Source organism: Orcinus orca, chromosome X (genome assembly GCF_937001465.1).
Source record: "Orcinus orca chromosome X, mOrcOrc1.1, whole genome shotgun sequence".
Lineage (NCBI taxonomy): Eukaryota > Metazoa > Chordata > Mammalia > Artiodactyla > Delphinidae > Orcinus > Orcinus orca.
Window position 1 is genome coordinate 30,046,427 of NC_064580.1, and position 23,205 is coordinate 30,069,631.

Sequence of the window (23,205 nt, forward strand, 5' to 3'; positions counted from 1 at the left end):
TGGGGGGGGTGGTTCAGGCAGTTATGTGAGCAATGGGGAGCTGCAGAATGAAGCTTTGCTCGCTCACCCACCGCTCACCTCCTGCTGTGCGGCCCGGTTCCTAACAGGCTGCAGACCGCTACTGGTCCGCAGTCTAGGGGTTGGAGCCCCCTGCTCTAGAGTACATGTAGGAAATATATGAAAACATTTTAAATCTTCGTATGGAAGGGAGAGATGTGCCAAGGGCACTAGACAACTGGTACCATGCAGAACAGTCCAACAAAACAAATAATTGCTTCATGCTTGCATAGCTTTTGAAAAGTAGGTGACAACCTGTTTATAATTATGTGAACTTAGGACCTTAGCTCCATTTTACATATAAATGCAAAGTATGAATATTTTTTTCACATTTTAAATATACAAGAATTTTCCAAGAAAGCAACTAGCATGCAAATAAAGGGAAAATTTGTACTTTTTTATTCAGAACTTTACCAAAAGTTGTTAAGCACAAAGGAAAACACCATTACTGTACGCAATACAGCTCATGACACTTTAATCATTAATACCACATTCCTGCATTAGTCAGCATTTATAGCAGTCTATTCCTGGTGATTCCAGGCACAGGTACTACATTTAACACGAGCATTATATAGCCTGCTTATTTATATATTGGATAATGAATTACTGGTGATCAATATAGAAATTATTTTACAATAAATTTTCCTTTCAATCCATTCTTTATTCAGCAATTTTTTTGAAGTTATATATAGATAAGTTACATTATTGGTAAATTTCCTTTGAGGATGGTAATGGGAATATTATAAAATATATTTTACAAAAAGGGGTGTTTGATCTTATAGGGTTGAAACCTATACAATACATAGGGAAAGGAGTTTTTAAAAGGGATGATGTATACTTATTGAGAGAGTAAGGTGGTATGTACAAGTGATGGAAAGATGGTTTTTACATGTAAATGTTCCTATCCTTTCATGTTTCTATTCTGAGACTTTGGCCAACTTGGGTCCAAAGAAATGGATCAGCTATAATTGTAGGACCAAACCACTGAAGGGTTTTCCTTCACAATTGGAAACCAAATACAAGACTGACTCCAATCCAGGATAATTTGAAGAAAGAGAAAAAAAAAAAAAAAGAAATCAGTATAAAGGCATGTGCATACCAGTGTGGGGAGGGAATGAGGGAAGAGAGTACCAACTAGGACAAGATATGATTAGCTGATTAGTTCCTATTCCACTCAGCGTAATAATGGCCAAATATTTAGCTGGTCTATCCACTTGTATTTTGCAAGTATCAAAACCAAAGGAAAAATGAATTATCACACCTGGCAAAAATATAGAAAGATTTTTTTTTTTTAATCCTTAAAATGTGAAGTAAAACTAGAGAGAAAATACGGAGCAAATAAGGAACTTTGTCCCAAGGTATGGAAACATCGACAAAACTATTACCAGTTATAGTTGACCTTTACCGGGTAAAACCTGGACAAACAGGACAAACTCCTTCAAAAGAAAAGTCTTCAAAGGGTCAAATCCCATGGTGTTCACAGACCGGGAAGGCTGCTACAGGGCAGGAAGAGTCTATTATACAGAGAAAAGCAGTAGGAGCACAATTATCTTTGAAGAGCTTCGGGGCAATTGTAAGCCCTGCAGTGCCAGTTTTCTGTGCTAAGGCAGGAAGGGATACAACCCCACTTTTGCTCGATAGTTGCCTTGTTTAGTAACTTCCTTTAAGAGAAATGCCTTATCTTTTCAGACTTTTTTTTTTTTTGTGGCCACTCCATGCAGCATGCAGGAACTTAGTTCCCTGACCAGGGATCAAACCCATGTTCCCTGCAGTGGAAGCGCAGAGTCTTAATCACTGGACTGCCAGGGAAGTCCCTATCTTTTAAGATTTTTATAAAATATTTTCCAATTCTATTTCTACCTTTATCTCAGGAAATACCAAGTGAATAAGAAACTCATGTTTTCACCCTAAAATAGCAAACTCTCTGTACAATTTTTTAATACGGTGATAGAGACTATTCTATTTTCTTTGTTGGAAAATTTCCAACCGCTGCCACTCAAGTTCTTTCCACTGATAGTCTGCAAATATGCAACACATGAAGAACTTATCACTATGGCCAAGAGAGTCAATGTTTTGGACAGCCTCATGGAGAAAGTCTTACTAGAAGTACTGGTAGACTACATTTAGAAAATTATTTCTCCCAGACAGATATTTTAGAGTGGACAAAACTCTAAAACAAAGCCAAAACAAAGCCATTAGAATTTATATATTCTCAGGGATTATTCTTAATTTTGTACAAAACCAATTACCAGTATGTGAGTTCCAACTCCTACATATTATTGTAGGCTTATTTTTCATCGCCATTATAAGTTTGTGATAGAAATGTTCTGCTTTCCCTTGGCGGAGTTGGCTTTACCAAAATAAGTAAATTATCTGTGAACTCCAATAAGAGAACAAATGTACCAACCACTTATTTTCTAGGCTTCGAGTTACCCTGGAGAGTGGCTAAAGCTTAATTTATCCATGTTCCTGAAGCCTAATTTGTTTAACATGACCCAGTGGTATTACCAAAGCATTTTCCATACTAATAAAAATTCAGTCTGATGACCTAGTCAGTTGTATTTAATTTTTTTTTTTTTTTTTTGGTTCATGGCAACCAATTTGGCACTTACACTTTTTCCCACTTTATCTAAAATTCCATTGAAATGACAGAAGGTATTCAGGTGCTAAAAGAATAAAATTATAATCAGCATGGAAAACAAGAATGAGAACAAGCAGAAGGACCAGGATATTTGTGGAAATGCTGAAAGATAGAGATGGGATCTGGTTGAAAAAGAACACAGAGGAGGGAATTCCCTGATGGTCCAGTGGTTAGGACCCCATGCTCTCCCTGCCAAGGGCCTGGGTTCAGTGCCTGGTCGGGGAACTAAGATCCCACAACCCATGCGGTGTGGCCAAAAACAAACAAACAAACAAACACAGAGGGGAGATGAAACACAACTACAAACACAAGGAGTAATCGGAAACTTCACAGAAGTCTCATGCCTTTAGCTGACAAATAGTATACTGCAGTTGTGCTGGGTGTTGGGATACTCAGAGGATGTATAATGGGAGAAGTGAGCTCATACAGGACCTGAGGATTGGTTGGGGTCCTTTAGAAAGTTCCCCAAGGAAGAAACATTAAACTCTGACCTGAAGGATGAAAAGGAGTCTAAGAATACTCCAGTGTCTTTAAAGAAGATTGGTATCACTGGAATTTAGAGAGGGAGGTGGAGATGGGTAGAAAATCAGAGGGAAGGCTAGCAAAAGGTAGGGCTCCGTAGCGCATATTAAGTATTGAAACATTCACTTTATAGTAATAGACAGCTATTAAAGAGTTGTAAGCAACAGTCGAATAAATCTTGTAAAAAACATTTATTCTATTTGCCATATTGAAAATGGAGTGCAGGGAGTTAAGGGTGGATGTATAAAGTACAGTAGGATAGACAAAGGGAGACTTTGCGCACAAATGAACATCACTGGACTTCATATAAAAAGGTTTATTCCCTTCAAATGTCTTTACTTTTCTACTCCCAATCAACTAGCCTAGTCTCCACCACCAGGATTACTGAAGTGGCCTCCAAACTGATTTCCTTAATCCTCATCTCCAGCCCACTCCAACATCATCCATCATGGTACAAGCAAACAATTTTTCCTAATCATCACTTTTTCCACCTCATTTCTCTGCTTAAAAATTGACCGTGTCTTCATATTACTTATAGATGGGGTATAAGAGGATTAAAAACAAATTTATTTTCCTCACTCAGGTTCATAATTAAATAAGTCAGAGACACAGAGAGTCAGACAGATACAGATGAAAATATCTCCTTTATCAATGAGAAAGTTGATATCAGTGAGCATGGCCTAAGCCTTCTTGCTATGTATGCTTGGTGATAATTTACCTAGTGACATCCATTAAATAACAGCTGACCTTTTCCCATGTCAGATACCGCTATACAATTTACACGATGGAGAGACAGAGCCCCAAAGTAAAAGGTGCTGAGCCACACATACTCAATTCCTCCTCCAAAAATTCCAGCCAGACAGTTCACTCCTGCGTTGTTGTTTTTTTTTCTTTTTGGCCACACCACGTAGCATGTGGAATCTTAGCTCCCCGACCAGTGATTGAACCCGTGCCCCCTGCAGTGTAAGCACGGAGTCCTAATCACTTGACCGCCAGGGAATTCCCCACTCCTGCTAAGAAGTGGAGTGCATGAAGAGATAGGGCAAAAGGGCAGTAATATTCCACCAGTATAGTTCCCTCCACAAGTGGATAGCTGAAGCAAGATGAAAAGAGGGCCCATATATTATATACATTATAATGTATGTAACTGCATATACATTAAACTATTCTGTCTGATTTTTGATATTCCGAATAGTTTGCTAATTATAATTTCTATTTCTCAGCATAAGCCCCCTGTTTCTGTCATTTTTCTTGTACTGTCCATATTATTTGCTTCCTGTCCTTTAACTCTGATATTAAAATTGACTGATGATTATCCAATCAGTCTTTTCTCAAGCCAAGGTTAAGGTAAGCATTATTATCTGAATGTGTTTGCAGAAATTTTAATTTTACGTGGCTCATAATCATAGCCACGTTCACTGGTATGTTTATCTATCTCTAAATGAGGTTTAGGTATTATGAAATATCCTATCTCTGATACTGAATTTCTAGATAATGAGCACTGTACTAGAAAACTATACTGATAACAACCTTACTAATATTAATTCTCCAAACATTTACAGCAAGGGTAATACAAAATCTCAGGTATCAACACATCACATTTTTAGAAACATTTTATAAGTAAATCAATTACAATGGATTATTTTTATTATTATAGTTAAATGTTTCAAAATACCATACTATTCCTAAGAACTATAAAATGTTGCAGTAACCTATAAAATTAATGTTTCAATGATTTCTAAAACATCATTGGAAAATAATGCATATATATGTATATATAGTTATATATGTATATATTAGTGTGAATGTGTGTCTGTGTGTGTGTGTGTGTGTGTGTAGAGAGAGAGGGATAATCTCCTCAATACATGTCCCCCAAAGCAAACCAAAACCCCCCCAAAAATGTAGAAAAGGAATCATTTAACAATTTCTGAGATGTTCTCAGATACCGATATGACAAATCTTAGTGAATTCAGCCTACCATTAGTGAACCCAGAGTTGATTAAAAGCAGTTAAAGAGGAGAAATATTTTTTAAATGTCATGAAGAGAAAGTGGACTCTTCTGTAGATCACTCTTCAATTAAAAATATTCATGGTAAGGCAGAAATTTTATTCCCTCTCATAGGAAAGATAAATTGTCATTATGTCTCTATAACATGTATCACCCTGGCACCAAGGCACTAAACATCAACTACCATTAATAACGATTGATTTTATAATTAAAGTAGCTAACTGATAAGAAATAGTGACTTTTTACAGATATTTGAAAATGAAACTGGGTTCTCCCCACCCTATTAAAATATCTAGTGGAAATTAGAATAGGTCCTTTCTCATTCATTCCAGGAAAAGCATTCGTTGGAATCCAGTATTTATTAAATTAAATAATTTTTATTACATCTGCACATTAAAATTTTAAATTATATAGCAGTAGAAAGATTACTGAGATTATTCACAAGGTACACAGTTAAACACTCTACTCATGAAAAAGTTAATTTGGGTACTTCTGTCAAGATTAAATGGCTTAGATCCATTTCTCCCTGCTACTTCCCACTAACATTACAATCAGCGCTGGTAATAATGCAAGAAGCAACCAAGGTGGTAAGAAGATGAGGGAGGTTCGGGATGCTGGGACTAGAGAAGCAGCTGAGTGACCTGCATCGCCTTACCCAATAGAGTAAGGTGGCCCAAACTCGGCATTTCACAACCCCCAACTAGCATTAGAAGGCAGCCCAGACAGGCTCATTCTTCCCTCAGATGCAACAGGAGTCCCTGAGACATCAGGCAAGCTTGACTCCATCTTGGACACAGTGGGCAGATACAATCCTGATACCCGCCAATAATAGTGACCAGGGGAAGTGCTCTCCATCCCTGTTGGGCTTGCACTTCCTCACATCTACAGATACTGACACATGTGATAAAGCTGCACAGAATTAAATATATGCACACACACACACAAGCACACACATAAACACATATGTGAGCACTCAGAAAATCTGAATAGAATTGGTGGATTGTATCAATGTCAATATTCTGGTTGTGACATTGTATGACTGTTTCGCAAGATGTTACCATTGGGGGGAACTGAGTAAAGTGTACACAGGGTCTCCCTGGGTTATTTCTTATAACTCATGTGTATCTATAATTATCTTAGTAAAAATGTCAATTTTTTAAAAAGTCAATTTTGATTTTCCCCTCTATATTTGAATTTCACTGGATGTTATATTTATTTTATTCACGAAATAATTGACAATCAGCCCACTTCGTGTTTACTCAAAGCTAGTTAAACTCAGAGCAATATTATTTTAGAAGAACGCTGCATGATATGACCTTATCAGCCACTTACTAACCTATCTGAATAGACATTACGTACATGAGCTGATCTTTGAGGCATCTTTTCTGCCTGAAGCTCTTTTTTTTTTTTTTTTTTTCAATTTTAAACTGGAAGTATTCCTTCCCTGCCAGCTCAAGAAAATTTCAAACTATTAAATAGGATGGTTCTGAGTCATAATTGATCACTAGAGGCCCATAGGCAGTGTGACTGTGGGCAACTTATTTAACCTCTGTGCTTTAGTTTCCCTGTGTATAAGAACTGAACTAACAGTAGACCCTACTTCCTAGGGTGGTTATGTGCTAAAATATGTGAAACCCTTAGGTCAGTGCCAGGCATATGGGAAGCACTTCAGTAAATATTAACTATTATTTCTACTCATAAAACATAAATCATTCTTCACTAGAATTTGTATGACTAAAGGAGGTAGCACTTTAAATCTACTTTAACATAAGGGACTGCTTCTCACTGGAAACCTTTTAAGTACTGCTTGTATCACCCTTGTTAGCAGTTATGCAGTGTACGGCTTGAATTATTAACTTCTGGATAAAGAAACATCCTTCCCCTTTCCTTTACTAGCTTTTTAATAGCATAGCTTCAGGTCTTCCACCGAAAACATTAGAACTGTCACTTAATTTTCAACCTCCCAATATTTAATTGCAAGATGTGCAATATAATTAAAAAGGTACCCATAGGGCAACTAATTCTGAAAACTAGTGATAAGTGAATGAAGGAAGTATGCTTAATTTCATTTTCATGCTTTAACAGTTTCTATCTTACATTGATAAAGAGATCCTAAGCTCCACATCTGCATAAGAAGATATTCTTACACTGTACGTGTGGCTATACAAAATGCTTATGTGTATATGCTTTAGTGTGTATGCACACATGGTCAGCTATAAAAAATATAGATAATTTGGATAATTTTAGGGCGTTACATAATGTGACTCACATATACATAATTATGGTGTTCCCCCCCTCCCCGAGAACAAGACAGCATTTCCTAATTTTTTTGACATTAGATGTGTTTTATTGTTTACAATGTACTCTATAACTCAACCAAATTTTGATTAAAAGGGAAAATGATTAAAAGTATTACTTGCTACAATTAATAGTTTGGTATAGTTTTATTTTATTGCCATAAATGATGGCATTCATTCCTGCATGCCTACCATAACACATGAATCTATTTATAATAGGAAAATATATTAGAATCCAAAGTTTACTCCTGAAGAATCTTAACAAATTTCTAACATCTTTGGCAAATGTCAGGAAAATTCACCATTTCTATTATACTCTTCTGATTTAAGTAGAGGAAATAATTTTAAAGATAATAGGACAGCCCAGGGAGATGAGCTCCAGCCAGTCACTGTGGAAAAACCAGAGGAGTCATAGTCATGAAGTTGCCAACACCACAGCTGGTGGACTTGCCAAGGAAGGCAGATGCCAAAGCAAGAAAAATAGCTCTTTCTGATTGATTGTTGAAACCTACAAAGGTCAAACACTTCATGTGTGGACCTGACTACAGAACTGTCTTCTCCCCAAAAGGCATCACTTATTTGCTTTACATTGTTGAAGGTGCTGGAAATGTAAAAGTAATATTGTTATATATAAGTATAAAAATATGCGCAAGGGGGACTTCCCTGGTGGTCCAGTGGGTAAGACTCCATGCTCCCAATGCAGAGGGCCCAGGTTCAATCCCTGGTCAGGGAACCAAATCCCACATGCATGCTGCAACTAAGAGCTTGAGTACCGCAACTAAAAGATCCCACATGCTGCAACGAAGATTCCGCGTGCCACAACTAAGACCCAGCACAGCCAAAGTAAATAAATAAATATTTTTTTAAAAAAAATGTCCAAGGAACATCTAGCTTTCCTTTAGCAAACAATAAAAAAGAAACTCTGAAGTATTATAGCTTTTATAAATTGTAACTTTCCTTCTCCATGACTCACTTTCTCTATCTGTAAAATGGAGATAATGTAGCATCCCAGTGTTATTATAAGGGAAAAAGTGAAATAACAGATGTGATATACTGAGCATAATGCCAAACACTTAGCACTCATCAACCACAGGAATAACGACTGTTATTCCTATGATCATTTCTATAATCATGCCCAGTTGGTTAAACTTATATTATTATACTCTTAATATTTGTATTATTACACCAAGTTAGACAAATCAAAACTATTTTTTAAAGCTTGTCTACAAGTAACTGTATCATTTTTGTTTAACATGAATCAGTTATTCGGAAATTTATTTTATGTAAATATGTCATAAATAAAATACTATTACCTTTTAATTTATTTTTTCAGTGACCTTAGAAATTTAAAGGTTAAGAAATAATTTTCAAAGAAAAAAAAAAAAATCACAGCATCATTTTCTAGAGCTCTCTAGGTGAGGATTAACTGTGTTAATGGCCAGATCAAGTTGTGTACACACTACACATTACACCCAATTCAAATTTTAAAACAACTCAAACATAGGGGAATTTCATTTTAGTCCTTATGGTATCAAAATATATAGTTTTTTTTTTAAAAAAAGAAATAAAATAACCAATCCTCCAGGTGCTTTTCTCAGTTTTCAGTTAATTTCTGTCATCAGAATTGAGACCAACAAATGAAAACCTGTGATCAATATCAGTGAATCACATTTCAAAAAGAAAAGAATAGCAGCCATTACTTCAAATGGCTGAATGATAGGGATTCCAGTTTAAAAAAAAGTCTTCTATTAATATCTTATTTCCATGAACTCAGAGTTTGTCTACATTTCTTATAAAGTACATTTGACCCTTCAGTTTCAGTGAACTAGCTGAAAACCCACAGGAAACAGGAATGCATTCTATAGCAACTCCGCCTTTCTTCTGTAAAGATTATGAGGTAGATGTTTCTGAAATGTCTAACATTTCTGTGAAAAACTAGCAGCATAATATAGATCTGGTAGCAGGATACTCAAAGCTGCTTCTGATGTCAGGAATGCATGACAATTTTAGGTCAGCCATCCCCTATGTCCAAAAAACACAGGACCAAAGGCTCAGGATGATTTTTTATGTTTTGCTCCATTTGAATTACACAGGCAAAACCAAGGATACAAACGAGGCCTTATATGACTTGACATCCGCACGCCTAATCTAGCAGAACCTTGACATCAATGATACAGTCAGATGAAGCAAAAGGTTCCTGCAATGCCCATGTCAACATCAGATTGAGTAGAAGCTCCCCACTTGGCATTCCCACTTGAGTGCTCTGCAGTCCTGGCATGTCACCTAACTGGCTGGTGCTTCCTAACAGGCCCTGCACCAGTTCTGACTGATGTGTGAGTGTGCAAACATTACCAGCATTCAGAAGCCAGATGGCCCACACACCAAGCACAGCAGCCAGACAACACACAGGCAGATTCAGCACACTGTTGGAGAGTTTCATTTTTGGTGAATCCTCGCCACACTAAAGTATACATATTCTTATTTACTTGATTTCATTCCATATTAACCCACAATGATGTCTCCCTCTGTTGTTTCAGTGCCACATTCTAATTAAAGGAGCAAATTATTTTTTCCTTTCCATTTAACATGAAACGAAGACCTTTACGATCAACCTGATTCTACCCTGCTATTTTTGGAGGCTGTCATGTGCTCTCTCAACTCACAGATGAACAAAATCTCTTCACTGCTTCTACAGGATAAAGCAGTCATTTATTTCTTTCACCTCACTTAAATGGATTCTTTAAAACATAAGCCCTAACTTTTTTTTCTTAGCATCTTTATTGGAGTATAATTGCTTTACAATGGTGTGTTAGTTTCTGCTTTATAACAAAGTGAATCGGTTATACATATACATATGTCCCCATATCTCTTCCCTCTTGTGTCTCCCTCCCTCCCACCCTCGCTATCCCACCCTTCCAGCTGGTCACAAAGCACTGAGCTCATCTCCCTGTGCTATGTGGCTGCTTCCCACTAGCTATCTATTTTACGTTTGGTAGTGTATATATGTCCATGCCACTCTCTCACTTTGTCACAGCTTACCCTTCCCCCTCCCCACATCCTCAAGTCCATTCTCTTGTAGGTCTGCGTCTTTAAAGCCCTAACTTTTGAAATGAGTGTCCAGAAGAAGGCACACCTTCCCAAATCTTCATGAATAGTTCCTACATGTATCAACCACACAAGAAAATGATACATTAACAAAACAACGCAAAATCACCTATATTATTCCTCATAATAAAAAGTTAAAGTCAGTTAATATTGGTCTTCTCTTCTCACACATGTAAAACACCATGCATGCATATGCTTTTGTGTGTGTGTGTGTGTGTGTGTGTGTGTGTGTGTGTAAGCACAATGAATGGAGATTTCCACTGGAACTGCTGTGGTAAGAAAAAACTGAACCCACAAATAAGAAAATCAGTACTTCTCAGTATTAATTATTTATGAGTTAAAAGAATATGACAGCTACTGAAATTCTTTCTTGAATCTGAGTCAGCTGTGCACATGTGTTTCTGACTTTATTCACTAAGATGAGCAGCCTTCTAGAAAACACTAAAACAGAACCTTCAAAAGCACCAATTCAAGATCTGAAGATCTGATGGAAGTTTGGAGACCTGTTCAAAGAAGTCTGAGGAATTTCTTGGGAATTTCCTTACCATATTGATATCTTAAATTGGAAAAAAAGAAAAAGAAAAAAAACTTAGTATATTTGACAAAAATAGTAAGCTTGCTTCCTGAACTTAAAACAAATAGCTCTCTACTGGATCCATTCTGAGCACATCACTCCAGGCTGTCAGGTCAGCCACAGTGCTCATAGGTTCCCTTGGGAATAAGCTAATTCTGGAATCACTTTATAGTTTGGATTCTTTCAGCATGAGATATTGATATTGTTGTAGAGGCTAGATTACATAACATATAAAAAGAGAGCTCATGTTTTACTGAAGTACATGTGCTACACAAATTGCGTAGTGTGACTGTGCATGTGTTAAGAATTTTAATTACTTCTATAAGGAGAAGCAAATATTCATGTTTCATATTTCATCTTGACCAATAGTTTTGATTTACTTGGAAACCAAAAACTACCTTTTGCAATAAACCAGTGTTCCAACAGCAATAAATCTCACAATGAACAATGTTTAAACTGATCATCTAAAATAAAATTTAAAAAAAGGATGATCATTGAAGGTCAAAGACAGTCTGCATGAAAAAATCCATGAGGGTACCATAAAATGTAGTTTAAATCAAATTGTTATATATTAGAAAATCTTTAACGTCAATTCTGCTATAATTCAAGAAGAAAATAATGAAGAGGAATAAAGAAAAGAGTAAAGTGAAACCAAATGTGTCATCACATAAAGCAACATACACCAGGGTAGGGTGCTATAAAGTTTTATTTCTACAGCTTTGAAAGAAGCTGAAAACTCACTTGTGACTCTCCAGCTCATGAGTAATGTGGTCATTTCAAACTTATGGCAATAAAAACTTTACAGCACCCCAGTTCAGAACATACGCCAAACAGAGAAAAAAGTAAAAATCAAAATGAAATGTGACAAAACACTGCAAAACACCTCTCATCTGACACGACTATTCTGTTTTGGTCTGGGATTCAGCAGCCGCTTTCGTCTTGGAATTTCTAACTCAAAATCATGGAGCAACTTGAAGGACCACTATGATTAACATTAAAGTAAATGTGGAAAAATTAATTTCTTTAATCACAATGGTGCTAACTATATGTATTTCAGAAAATGTCCTAACTGTTGCAAAACTAAGAAGAGAAACATAATTCCTGCAGCCAAATACTAATCTGTTCGACCTTCACACAGAAACAATGAAGACAAGCCATTTTCTTTCACAAAAATTTTAGAGAAAATGGCGTGTCTTTACAATGAGAGCTCAATGCTTTCAAAGGCTGTAATTATATTTTAAAGGAATACGTTATTTTTATTATCATGGAATTGTTGATATTCATTCCGGGAGGTCATATTTTTCTACTTAGATTTTTGCCTGTTGATGAAAAGTATTTTATGTAAATAGTGTTGGATTAGACTTTAGTTTATTAGTATTAATTAGTTATATTTTGCCACTTGGACAACTTGCATAACTTCGGTGCTATTCTAATTTCCACTCCATTTTCCTAGCTGTAGGGCCAGAATCTAAATAATCCTATTATTAATAGCTGTCTAATTTTTAGCTATTCTATTTCATAGCCTAGAGGTTTCACAGCTCTGTATGAAAATAAGAAAAGCTGTCACTGATTAATACATATTTGTTTTTATATTAACTGGGTAACTGCAATGTTACTACACACAGTCATCTAACTCCTTGATTGATGACCATATTGCCACACATGGAAACATCAAAATGCCAAATAAAAAGCAATAATCATATAGCTTATTTCCAAGTGTTGTTTAAATTGTTTGGGGATTTCTTCTTTGCCTATAGGACAGACTTAAGAGATTTCAAGGTAGTTTTCCTTTCAATCAGACTTTTAGGGGATTATAAATTATCTTCCTATAGACCATGCTCACGAGCCTAGTTATAGTGTACCACCTCTGAAAAAACAATTAGCACTTTTTCTACTGAAATAATGATAGAAGAAAAAAAAAAGCTAAAAAATTCTGAGATACACCCTTACCACCAGAGTACAATGAAATTCATCAGTCATTGACAACATCCGGAAATGAATCCACTGTTTCCCCCAAATCCCTTTCCCCTCTAAAGAGGAGAGGAGTTAGCTGTCACCCACAAGTGTCAATCCAAAATAATGAGAGTAATTTAGGAAAAGTTATTAAATGGTTTGTTTTAAAATTTCCAGATACTATAATATGCCATCATTACAAACATCGTTACTCTTAGAAGGTAAACCCTCCAAAACAGTCATTTCACATGAGATGATTCACAATTACAACCACATGAACTGTGATCAAATCATATCACTTGGATCCATGTTCAGTGGATCAGTATATATATGCCTATCACCTAGAGAGTTTAGTGCTACATATACGTAGGGAAAAGGTACTCAGTCAGTGCAGCTCCAGTTTAAAACAGTGTCTAAAAAGTGTTCATAAAAGGTTTGTATCTAACAAAGAAAAACATTATATCCCTGTTCCTGACACCCACAACGGTAATGGTAATAGAAGGATAACAAGAATATACAACTTGATCCTGTAAGCCAAGTTTCATCCTAGAAGAGGTTAGAACATGGCATCCTGTACTATGTCTGGCAACCATAATTTGAGACCATTTTGGAGACTGTGCACCACAGCGATATTATCCTTAATTTGTTAAAATTCATTTTGCATCTAATTATAACCATAACTATAAAAATGTGAACATGTACAAAAATAGTACCTCTCTTCTCATTTTTCTCATTTAATAATTATTGTATCTTATCCAAAATTTGTTTTTCTTTGCAAATTGTAAATATTTCAGTTTAGATTTCATGTTTTTCCTTAGAAAAAAAGCAAAGATCTCCGTTAAATTAAAAAGTGGGCTAATTTTCCCTACATGTTGAGGTGAAAGCAGATATTTTAGAAGATAATCACTATATGCTAAATAATTACAAATAACTTTTAATAACTAAAGTTGGCAACATTAAAAAGAGCTAAACCAGCAATGTCTATTGGAGATTTCTGTGATGATGAAAATGTTCTACACTTGCATCATCCAATAAGACTTGCCACTAGAAACACATGGCTGTTGCACACTTGAAGTGTGCCCAGTGCAATGGAGGAAACACATATTTTATTTTCACTAATATAAATTTAAATTTAAATTGCCATATGTGCCTTGTGGCTACTGAATTGGGCAGCACAAGTTTAGGCATTAATTACTTAAAAATGTATATATTTATCCCTACATAACGTCATACACATATGTAGGGTTATATGTGCACAGACATATACATAAATGGATGCAATCTTATAGCTATTTAAAAATCAGTATCAAAACTTTCTCTAAATAAAATATACCACAGATTCTTGCTTCATTTCAGTGAATGTGAAGAACTCAGAGATTTATTAAGATAAATTTGATCAAAAATATCTTCCATATCAAATGCAACTACTTAGCCATTTCTGCAAAACCAGAGATTTTTCTCCTCAAAAATGAACTTAAAAACAACTTAATCCTCTGTTTAATTTACCATTTCACTGCTTGCAATTGCTTATTGTGAGTGCTCCTAATTTTTTTCTTCTTGGAAATTTTGCAAGGCTCTTATGCCAGTATATGGCTTGCATTTTGTCATTCCTTTGAAATTCAAATTGATTTTTACTGTTCAATATATTTATTTACATTAAAAAATGTATACTTAATAATCTGGAAGAAACAATCACAGGTTCTGGAATGATTCCATCTAGTAAAGACCTTTTATCAATAGTAACATCTATTTGATATAGATCCTTGATCTGATAGAAATTTAGGCATTTTTAATCAAGCAGCATTAATGCCAATGGATTGGTCAAAGTATACATTGTTTCAGTAATGAAAGATAAGAGGACAAACCTTCAAGATGGCAGAGGAGTAAGACATAGAGATCACTTTCCTCCCCATAAATACATCAAAAATACATCTATATCTGGAACAGCTCCTACAGAACACCTACTGAATGCTGGCAGAAGACCTCAGACTTCCCAAAACACAAGAAAATCCCCACGTACCTGGGTAGGGCAAAAGTATAAAGAAAAAACAGAGACAAAAGAATAGGGACAGGACCCGAACCTCTGGGAGGGAGCTGTGAAGGAGAAAACGTTTCCACATGCTAGGGAGCCCCTTCAATGGCAGGGATGGGGCGTGGGCTGGGGGGTAGCTGTGGAGCCATGAAGGAGAGCACAGCAACAGGGGTGCGGAGGGCAAAGCGGAGAGATTCCCGCACAGAGGATCGGTGCTGACCAGCACTCACCAGCCCGAGAGGCTAGTCTGCTCACCCGCCGGGGCGGCCGGGGGCTGAGAGCTGAGGCTCGGGCTTCGGAGTTCAGATTCCAGGGAGAGGACTGGGGTTGGCTGTGTGAACACACCCTGAAGGGGGCTAGTGCACCACAGCTAGCCGGGAGGGAGTCCGGGAAAAAGTCTGGACCTGCCAGAGAGGCAAGAGACCTTTTTTTGGGGGTACACAAGGAGAGGGGATTCCTTCCCAACGTGCCCACAGAAGGCAGAGCACTGCCTAAACAAGCTCCTGAGATGGGCATGAGCTGCGGGTATCAGCTCGGATCCCAGAGACGGGCATGAACCGCTAACACTGCTGCAGCAGCCCCCAAGAATCCTATGTGCAAGCACAGGTCACTATCCACACACACCCCAGGAGCCTGTGTAGCATGCCACTGCCAGGGTCCTGTGATCCAGGGACAAGTTCCCTGGGAGAACACACGTTGTGCCTCAGGCTGTTGCAACATCACGCTGGCCTCTGATGCTGCAGGCTTGCCCTGCAGTCCAATTATGACTACCATATCCCTCCCTCCCCCCAGCCTGAGTGACCAAGAGAGCCCTTATCAGCTGCTGCTTTCACCCCCTCCTGTCTGGGTGGGTAACAGATGCCTGAGGGCAACCTACACACAGAGGCAGGGCCAAAGCCAAAGCTGAACCCCAGGAGCTGTGTGAACAAAGAAGAGAAAGGGAAATTCCTCCGGGCAGCCTCAGGAGCAGCAGATTAAATCCCCACAATCAACTTGATAAACACTGCATCTGAAGAATACCTGAAGAGGCAACGAAAGTTCCCAAAATTGAGGTGGAGGACTTTGAGAGCAACTGTAGACTTGGGGTTTGCTTTCCGCATCTATTTTTTTTCTGGTTTTATGTTTATCTTAGTTTAGTATTTAGTGCTTATTATCACTGGTGGATTTGTTTATTGGTTTGGTTGCTCTCTTCCTTTTTTTTTCCTATATATATATTTCTTTTTCTTCTTTTTCTCTTTTTGTGAGTGTGTATGTGTATGCTTCTTTGTGTGATTGTGTCTGTATAGGTTTGCTTTCACCATTTGACCTAGGGTTCGGTCTGTCTGTTTTTTTGTTTTTGTTTTTTTCTTTCTTTCTTTTTTTCTGAGCTGTGTGGCTGGCAGGGTCTTGGTACTCTGGCCGCGGGGTATCAGGCCTGAGCCTCCGAGGTAGGAGGGGGCCAAGTCCAGGATACTGGACCACCAGAAAGTTCCTGGCCCCATGTAATACCAATTGGCGAGAGCTCTCGCATAGATCTTCATCTCAACACTAAGACCCAGCTCCACCCAATGGCCAGCAAGCTTCAGGGCTGGATGCACCATGTCAAACAACTAGCAAGACAGAAACACAACCCCACCAATTAGCAGAGAGGCTGCCTAAAATCATAATAAGGTCACAGACACTCAAAAACACACCACCAGACATGGCCCTGCCCACTAGTAGGACAAGAACAGCCCCAGCCACCAGAACACAGGTACCAGTCCCCTCCACCAGGAAGCCTACACAACCCACTGAACCAACCTTACCCACTGGGGGAAGACACCAAAAACAACGAGAACTATGAAGCTGCAGCCTGCGAAAAGGAGACATCCAAACATGGTAATTTAAGCAAAATGAGAAGACAGAGAAACACAGCAGATGAAAGAGCAAGGTAAAAACCCGCCAGACCAAACAAATGAAGAGGAAATAGGCAGTCTACCTGAAAAAGAATTCAGAATGATAGTAAAGATGATCCAAAATCTTGGAAAAAGAATAGAGACAATACAAGAAACGTTTAACAAGGACCTAGAAAAACGAAAGAGCAAACAAACAATGAGGAATAACACAATAAAAGAAATTAAAAATTCTCTAGAAGGAATCAATAGCAGAATAACTGAGGCAGAAGAACGGATAGGTGACCTGGAAGATAAAATAGTGGAAATAACCGCTGCAGAACAGAATAAAGAAAAAAGAATGAAAAGAACTGCGGACAGTCCCAAAGATCTCTAGGATAACATTAAACACACCAACATTCGAATTATAGGGGTTCCAGAAGAAGAAGAGAAAAAGAAAGGGACGGAGAAAATATTTGAAGAGATTATAGGTGAAAACTTCCCTAACATGGGAAAGGAAATAGTCATTCAAGTCCAGGAACTGCAGAGAGTCCCACACAGGATAAATACAAGGAGAAACACACAAAGACACATATTAATCAAGCTATCAAAAATTGAATTCAAAGAAAAAATATTAAAAGCCGCAAGGGTAATGCAACAAATAACATACAAGGGAAACCCCATAAGGTTAACAGCTGATCTTTCAGCAGAAGCTCTGCAGGCCAGAAGGGAGTGGCAGGACATATTTAAAGTGATGAAAGGGAAAAACCTACAACCAAGATTGCTCTACCCACCAGGATCTCAATCAGATTCAACAGAGAAATTAAAAGCCTTACAGACAAGCACAAGTTAAGAGAATTCAGCACCAATAAACCAGATTTACAACAAGTGCTAAAGGAACTTCTCTAGGCAGGAAACACAAGACAAGGAAAAGACCTACAATAACAAACCCAAAACAATTAAGAAAATGGTAATAGGAACATACATATCAATAATTACCTTAAATGTAAATGGATTAAATGCTCCAACCAAAACACACAGACTGGCTGAATGGATACAAAAACAGGACCTGTACATATGCTGTCTACAAGAGACCCACTTCAGACCTGGGGACACATACAGACTGAAAGTGAGGGGATAGAAGACGATATTCTATGCAAATGGAAATCAAAAGAAAGCTGGAGGAGCAATTCTCATATCAGACAACACAGACTTTAAAATAAAGACTATTACAAGAGACAAAGAAGGACACTACATAATGATCAAGGGATCAACCCAAGAAGAAGATATAACAATTGTAAATATTTATGCACCCAACATAGGAGCACCTCAATGTATTAGGCAAATGCTAACAGCCATAAAAGGGGAAATCAACAGTAACACAGTCATACTAGGGGACTTTAACGCCCCACTTTCACCAAGGGACAGATCATCCAAAATGAAATTAAACAAGGAAAAACAAGCTTTAAAAGACACATTCAACCAGACAGACTTAATTGATATTTGTAGCACATTCCATCCCAAAGAACAGAATACACTTTCTTCTCAAGTGCTCATGGAACATTCTCCAGGATAGATCGTATCTTGGGTCACAAATCAAGCCTTGGTAAATTCAAGAAAATTGAAATCGTATCAAATATCTTTTCCGACCACAACAGTATGAGACTAGATATCAGTTACAGGAAGAAAACTGTAAAAAATACAAACACATGGAGGCTAAACAACACACTACTAAATAACCAAGAGATCACTGAAGAAATCAAAGAGGAAATCAAAAAATACCTAGAAACAAATGACAATAAAAACAGGACAACCCAAAACCTATGGGATGCAGCAAAAACACTTCTAATTGGGAAGTTTATAGCAATACAATCCTGCCTCAAGAAACAAGAAACATCCCAAATAACCTAACCTTACACCTAAAGCAATTAGAGAGACAAAACAAAAAACCCTCAAAGTTAGTAGAAGGAAAGAAATCATAAAGATCACATCAGAAATAAATGAAAAAGAAATGAAGCAAAGAATAGCAAAGATCAACAAAACTAAAGGCTAGAACTTTGAGAAGATAAACAAAATGGATAAACCATTAGACAGACTCATCAAGAAAAAAAGGCAGATGACTCAAATCCACAGAATTAGAAATATAGAAAGACAAGTAAAAACTGACACTGCAGAAATACAAAGGATCATGAGAGATTACTACAATAGACTATATGCCAATAAAATGGACAACCTGGAAGAAATGGACACGTTCTTAGAAAAGCACAACCTTCTGGGACTGAACCAGAGAGAAAGAGGAAATATTAACTGATGAATCACAAGCACTGAAATTGAGACTGTGATTTAAAATCTTCCAACAAACCAAAGCCCAGGACCAGATGGCTTCACAGGTGAATTCTATCAAACATTTACAGAAGAGCTAACACTTATCCTTCTCAAACACTTCCAAAATATAGCAGAGGAAGGAACACTCCCAAACTCCTTCTATGAGGCCACCATCACCTTGATACCAAAACCAGACAAAGAGGCCACAAAAAAAGAAAACTACAGGCCAATATCACTGATGAACATAGAGGCAAAAATCAACAAAATACAAGCAAACAGAATGCAACAGAACATTAAAAGGATCATACACCATGATCAAGTGGGGTTTATCCCAGGAATGCAAGGATTCTTCAGTATACGCAAATCAATCAATGCAATATAACATATTAAAAAATTAAAGGATAAACACCATATGGTTGGGCTTCCCTGGTGGCACAGTGGTTGAGAGTCTGCCTGCTGATACAGGGGAAACGGGTTTGTGCCCTGGTCTGGGAGGATCCCACATGCCGCGGAGTGGCTGGACCCGTGAGCCATGGCCACTGAGCCTGCGCATCCGGAGCCTGTGCTCTGCAATGGGAGAGGCCACAACAGTGAGAGGCCCACGTACCACACACAAAAAAACAAAAAACAAAAAACAAAAAAACCATATGGTCATCTCAATAGATGCAGCAAAAGCTTTTGACAAAATTCAAAACCCATTTATGATAAAAAACCTCCAGAAAGTAGGCATAGAGGGAACTTATCTCAACATCATAAAGGCCATATATGACAAACCCACAGCCAACCTCATTCTCACTGGTGAAAAACTGAAACCATTTCTTCTAAGATAAGGAACAAGACAAGGTTGTCCACTCTCACCACTATTATTCAACATAGTTTTGGAAGTTTTAGCCACAGCAATCAGAAAAGAAAAATAAATAAAAGGAATGCAAAACAGTAAAGAAGTAAAGTTGTCACTGTTTGCAGATGACATGATACTATACATATAGACTAAAGATGCTACCAGAAAACTACTAGAGCTAATCCATGCATTTGGTTAAGTAGCAGGATACAAAATTAATGCAAAGAAATCTCTTGCATTCCTATACACTAATCATGAACAATCTGAAAGAGAAATTAAGGAAACACTCCCATTTACCATTGCAACAAAAAGAATAAAATACCTAGGAATAAACCTATCAGGGGAGACAAAAGATCTGTGTGCAGAAAACTGTAAGACACTGATGAAAGAAATTAAAGATGACAGAAACAGATGGATAGATATACCATGTTCTTGGATTGGAAGAATCAACCTTGTGAAAATGACTCTACTACCCAAAGCAATCTACAGATTCAGTGCAATCCCTATCAAACTACCACTGGCATTTTTCACAGAACTAGGACAAAAAATTTCACAATTTGTATGGAAACACAAAGGACCCTGAATAGCCAAAGGAATCTTGAGAAAGAAAAAGGGAGCTGGAGGAATCAGGCTCCTGAACTTCAGACTATACTACAAAGCTACAGTAATCAAGACAGTCTGGTACTGGCCCCAAAACAGAAATATAGATCAATGGGACAGGATAGAAAGCCCAGAGATAAACCCAGGCACATATGGTCACCTTATTTTTGATAAAGGAGGCAAGAATATACAATGGAGAAAAGACAGCCTCTTCAGTAATTGGTGCTGGGAAAACTGGACAGCTACATGTAAAAGAATGAAATTAGAACACTCCCTAACACCATACACTAAAATAAACTCAAAATGAATTAAAGACCTAAATGTAAGGCCAGACACTAACAAACTCTTAGAGGACAACATAGGCAGAACACTCTATGACATAAATCACAGCAAGATCCTTTTTGACCCACCTCCTAGAGAAATGGAAATAAAAACAAAATAAACAAATGGTACCTAATGAAAATTAAAAGCTTTTTCACAGCAAAGGAAAACATAAACAAGAAGGAAAAACTCTCAGAATGGGAGAAAATATTTGCAAATGTAGCAACTAACATAGGATTAATCTCCAGGATTTACAAGCATCTCATGTAACTCAATATCAAAAAAACAAACAACCTAGTCCGAAAATGTTCAGAAGACCTAAATAGATATTTCTCCAAAGAAGGTATACAGATTGCCAACACATGACCAGATGCTCAACATCACTAATCATTAGAGAAATGCAAATCAAAACTACAATGAGGTTATAACCTCTCACCAGTCAGAATGGCCATCAGCAAAAAATCTGAAAAAACAATAAATGCTGGAGAGGGTGTGGAGCAAAGGGAACCCTCTTGCACTGTTGGTGGGAATGTAAACTGATACAGCCACTATGGAGAACAGTATGGAGGTTTCTTTAAAAAACTGAATACAGAACTACAATATGACCCAGGAATCCCACCATTGGGAATATACCACAAGAAAACCGTAACTCAAAAATTGTCATGTACCACAACGTTCACTGCAGCTCTATTTACAATAGCCAGAACATGGAAGCAACCTAAGTGTCCGTCAACAGATGAATGGATAAAGAAGATGTGGCATATATGTACAATGGAATATTACTCAGTCATAAAAAGAAACGAAATTGAGTTATTTGTAGTGAGGTGGATGGACCTAGAGTCTGTCATACAGAGTGAAGTAAGTTAGAAAGAGAAAAACAAATACCATATGCCAACACATATACATGGAATCTTAAAAAAAAAAAATGGTTCTGATGAACCTAGGGGCAGGACAGGAATAGAGACGCAGACATAGAGAATGGACTTGAGGAGACGGGGAGGGGGAAGGGCAAGCTGGGACTGAGTGAAAGAGTATCATTGATATATATACACTACCAAATGTAAAATAGCTAGTGGGAAGCAGCCACATAGCACAGCAAGGTCAGCTCAGTGCTTTGTGACCACCTAGAGGGGTGGGATAGGGAGGGTGGGAGGGAGGCGCAAGAGGGAGGATATATGGGGATATATGTATAGCTGATTCACTTTGTTATAAAGCAGAAACTAACACAGCATTGTAAAGCAATTAGACTCCAATAAAGGTGTTAAAAAAAAAAAAAAAAGAAAGATAAGTGAGTCCTAGAGATCTACTATACAGGATAGTGCCTATAGTTAATAATACTGTATTGTATACTTAAAACTTTGTTATGAGGGTAGATCTTATGTTAAATGTTCTTATAATAAAATAAAAGAGAAGGTAGGAATCTTTTAGAAGTCATGGTCAAATTTATGTTACTGTAATTGTATATGGTGAAAGTATACATTGAATATGTATATCCTTTTTGCATGTCAGTCATATTTAATACAAAATAAAAATTATAAAAATCTGAACAATTGGAAGTAAGACAACACACTGTCTTGAAAGCCACAGTAATGAAAGGAGCACTGGCACATCTTCCTCATTTACCTGAAAATGATGGGTGACCCAGATTTTCTCGCACAAAAGAAATCTATGTGTATAATTTAAACCATTTTAACTGTGTAACAGACTTCCCCTGGTCACTTCTAAAGTTATATTAAGATGTATGTTCTCATTAAGAACAAAACATTCTGACTCTGAGACGTCTAAAAATTTTGCCTTTTCTAAGTTGTCTGAGGGGAGAACTCCTGTATTATAATCTAAACAAGTAAAATGTGCACTGACTCTAGTCTTTCACTTTAAAACTTTTTTCCTTAAAAACTGGTTGCTTATATTTTATATTGCATCCCAGTAAAGAAAAAAAGGTATTTTTTTTTTACTGATATTGATTTGTTTTACAGATTATTGGACCCACAGACTGTAGTTAGAGACAGCCCCTTTGGCAAGGTTCCCAGTTCATCTGCAAATACTCTCAAATGTTATATTTATATATAACATTGAGAA

The 23,205-nt window shown here is 37.3% G+C and overlaps 1 protein-coding gene and 1 non-coding gene across 2 annotated transcripts in view; one reads left to right on the forward strand and one right to left on the reverse strand.

Moving 5' to 3' along the window:
* DMD (dystrophin) overlaps nt 1-23,205 on the reverse strand; it is a 2,251,544-nt gene that overhangs the window by 1,922,114 nt on the left and 306,225 nt on the right. The gene's annotated exons all lie outside the window — the stretch shown is intronic.
* TRNAW-CCA (transfer RNA tryptophan (anticodon CCA)) lies at nt 8,186-8,258 on the forward strand. The gene has a single exon. It is a non-coding gene; the product is annotated as a tRNA-Trp (tRNA).